General features: G+C 26.6%; 1 protein-coding gene across 1 annotated transcript in view; it reads left to right on the plus strand.

The window, feature by feature from the left end:
* The first annotated feature begins 307 nt into the window (after positions 1-307).
* Positions 308-4,209, plus strand: part of LOC116851363 (glycerol-3-phosphate acyltransferase 1, mitochondrial) — a 181,163-nt gene continuing 177,261 nt past the window's right edge. Inside the window, exon 1 of the mRNA XM_032830695.1 lies at positions 308-477. The gene's annotated coding sequence lies outside the window, so the exon portion shown is untranslated. The remainder of the gene's footprint in view (positions 478-4,209) is intronic.

A 4,209-nucleotide genomic window follows, 5' to 3' on the forward strand; every position in this document is an offset into this window, starting at 1 on the left:
AGGAGCCGTTATTCTAGGCTGCGTTCAGATTCCTTACCCGGGTGCACTCTAATACAAGAAGTACTGTAGTATATGTGACATATACTATAGTGTTTCTAGTAACAGAGTGCACCCGGGTAGAGAATCTGAACGCACCCCTAGAGATGCACCCTAGGGGTGCTTTCCAGTTGCGTACGCTGTGTTACACAAAACCAGTTTATTGGTTGCATATTATTTTACAAGATATTTCAGATAATATGTGACCAATAAACTGGTTTTGTGTACGATGTGTTAAGCAATTGGAAAGCACCCTATATTCATGGTCGAGCGTCAGCATGAAAAGGCATCTTAAGTGCAGTCGCAATGCAGTCTTAAAGAACAAACTACATATAAATATAAATGAGACGGGTATAATTAACAACAAATTAATAATTACTTGTAATCAGTTGTGTGATATAAATCAGAAGCGAGAAAAAGCTATTCAAAACTAAGAAAAAGGTAAGTTTTATTGGTGTTATTAGATTTAATATTATATATAAGGTTATGTTGTATTGTTATCGCAATTATTTCAGTTAGAATGAAAATCGAAAGATATAAGATGCTTAGTTTACATTGTGCTGTTTTTATTTTATAATATAATTATGGTTTTATTTTATAATATAATGTACTCGCTAGTGGCATAATAATCAGCACAAGAATCGTTAAAATATAATTAAAAAAAACTAAATTAGAAACTAAATTTTTGTATATCTTAGTTATTCATCACAAATTTCAAATGACGCGGTAACTAATACTCGTTAAAATGATTATTCAGTATGTCTATTCTGTAACTTTTAAGTACAGTGTCGTTATCGTTATGTTGCGCAGCTTTTCTATCATATGTTGTACCTACGCAAGGACAATATAATGATAATGATACTGTCGTTAAGAGTTACAGAATCACACTACTGGATAAATAAATAATACGACAAATGGTCGCGTTTTCAGAATAAAGCACTCAAAATCATCATACTAATTATGTAAAATGTGAACCTAACTTAACCTAACAAAATTAAGATATTGCTTTAGGTATCGAGGAAATATGGAAATAATGTGGTTATTTTGAACCGCATTTTAAAGAAATTTTATATTAATATGTAGCTTTTTATATGATATAATATTTTTTAAGATGTACCAATGTTGCAGCTGAATATCTATTTTAATAAATAATTTAAACAAATATTTCCAAAAAATATTCATTCTATCGTAGAAAACCATAATAAGTATGACTTGATTTCACCTTTAGTCATGCATACGCATTACATGAATTAGACTCTTTATGTAGTCTCAATGGATTAATTAAGTAATAATAGGTGAATTCAGCAGAGAAAGCTGCTTTATAACTGTTGTAAATTTATGAATATGATTGATATATGCTCTTACATTCAGCTAAGAGCATTCATTGATCAAATTAAAAGATTTTATAACAATTGGAGTACAGATTTTTCTGTTGAGTCAATGATTATGATTTCAAACAATAAAAAGATATATACACAAATATATGTTCTTATCCATTTATTTTCATTTATTAACGCGTTTTTACAATACCTTACTGAGATATTAGTATTTTACAATATCAATACCCAAGACTTGGACATAGATAATTTATATTTATTACTGTATAATATATATTGCAGGATATCCCACAACTCTTGTAGTCTTAATTTTAATATTTTTTATCATAAAGACTAGAATCTAATTGAAAAATACTGAAGTTAATGATATTTAATGGTATTTAATAGTATTTAAATAAATAAGAATTCTAATAACATAATAAATAAGAATTCTAATAGCATATGTAGTTGCTGAAAATATTCTGAAGATAATTGCAAAAATAGATTCCCATTACATGGGATATATTTCCTACATTTAAGAAATACAATATTACATACAAAAGTGTCCTGAGAATGTTAGGATATCCAAGTTTTTTGTTATATTTTAGGAATATATCTATATCTATGATTTAATTGTGAAATATATATTTATATTTCTGTAAGATATATTCACTACATACTTTCTCTAGAAGACATCCTCAGTATGTACTAAGAAAATGAAAAACTTGGACATATGTATTTCATATATATCTCCAATATATAGAAAATATACGTAATCTATTTTTATAGTGTCTTTAGAATATTTTTAGAATCTATATATACTGTTATTAAATATGTACTGTTAGGATAGCATTTAAAGTTTACAAGTGTTAGATGTATAATATTATTTTATAATATTTATATATTGATATCCTATTAATCAAATAATGTGCAAATATCAATAACAATGTCTGATGCCATTTTACCCCACAAATGTAAATAACCATTTTTTTACGTATTTTTGGTCGCTAAATACAAATCTGTTGTCTAAATTATCATGTCATAATTTTGAGAAAAATCGAGTCAAATTGGACAAAAGCAATAAATTTAAGATATTTCATGTTGTAGTAGCGACAAATTTTTTTTTCTCATTAATGCTATAATCATTACACTATTTACGGAGCATTTGAAGGCGAATTTGAGACGATTTTAAATATAAGAACGGACTATAAAACAGCTTTAGTACACAATGATGTGTACTAATGCTTTCAATCGAACTTGCCATCATATTTTGTAGTATTAATGAGATTAATGCTACAAGAAATTAATACTACTTAATCTATTTTTTTAATCATTCTATGTATTAAAGTATTTAGGTGAGGTTGTCGAAAAGTATGAGTAGATTACAAGATATTTTATATATTGTACTAAATATCTAAATAAAATAAAGTATCTTAAAAAATATCTATTTCTCGATTATTTTGCTCTAATACTTCTAAACACAGAATGTATGATTAGAAAAATTGATTTCTGTACTCTCTTTCTTGAAGTGAAGTTTTATTCAAAAGAAGTGGATATTCACTCCAAGATAGTTTGGATAGTTTGGAAAATACTGCTCTGAATGAGGTGACATTTCACTTTTCATAATAGTGAATATTTCACTTCAACTAGAATGAATATTTCATTCCAAATAGAGAATTTTTATGATTAGATAAAAAGAATAATCTCTAATTCTATCCTGTTTGTGGTTGCCAGTGATTCTAGTTATTACAATTTTTTTAATGGTATGCCATTTAATTAATTCCATTTATAATATATTAAGAATATATATTTAATATAATATATTTATAATATATTAAGAAAAATTCGCTGACGATATGGGACTTGAAACCTGAGATTTCTGGCTCTTAAGTCCTTCTTCGCACTTACTGAGTCACTGCTATTAACTAATGGGAATGACAGTTATAATGATACATGAATCGTTTCCGAATAATTCACTCTTCCAAAAGTGAAAATTCACTTCACACGAGTGAAAAGTTATTCTAACTAGAGTGACAGCCATCACTCCATTTGTCGAGGAAAAATTCATTCTATGACACAGAGTTAAAATTTTCAATTCACGATACTGAATGAAGGAATTTATAAGAACGAAAAATCATTCTAATTTGAGTGACTCGGTTGCCATTCTATTTTTCGAGTGAGATTTTCACTCCAAGAAATTTAGAGAGTAAAAAAATTATATCATTCCATATAAAAAATTCAAATTGAGCTTGATATATCTTTCCAAGATCATTCCAAGGTGAAGTTAATATTATTATTTTCTTTCCTCTTTGAAACTATACAACATTTATTTGAAAAATTTATTTATATTGTCTTATTTTTTAGATATTTGAGAGAGGTGCGCAATTAAAATTGAAATATTTGAAGTGTGTAATATACACTATACATAAACGAGAGAGACTTTTCCCACAATCTCATTTCAAAAAACTTAATTTAATTTATATTATTTTGACTTTGACGTACATTGTCAGATATTGTCAAATATTGTTAGCAGGATATTTTTACAAGTTTTATGTGAATAAACTTAACTGTAATAAAATTAAACAAAACGAACATATATAATAAATGATATATCTTTAAATCTTTGCCTTACTAGATTCATGAGTACCCGGTATACACCAAAATAATACATACTGAAAAGATTAACAAAACGCCGATGTAAAATAATATATATTGTGAATCATAAGCTAAGGTATCATAACATATGTCGCTGTATGTAAATAGTAAATATCGAAAACAGAAATATATAACCAGCTATTAATGAGTACAAATTACATATATATATATATATATATATATATATATATATATATATATA

This window comes from Odontomachus brunneus, unplaced genomic scaffold (genome assembly GCF_010583005.1).
Source record: "Odontomachus brunneus isolate Ranch 3 - 2012 unplaced genomic scaffold, Obru_v1 Obru_scaffold_173, whole genome shotgun sequence".
NCBI lineage: Eukaryota > Metazoa > Arthropoda > Insecta > Hymenoptera > Formicidae > Odontomachus > Odontomachus brunneus.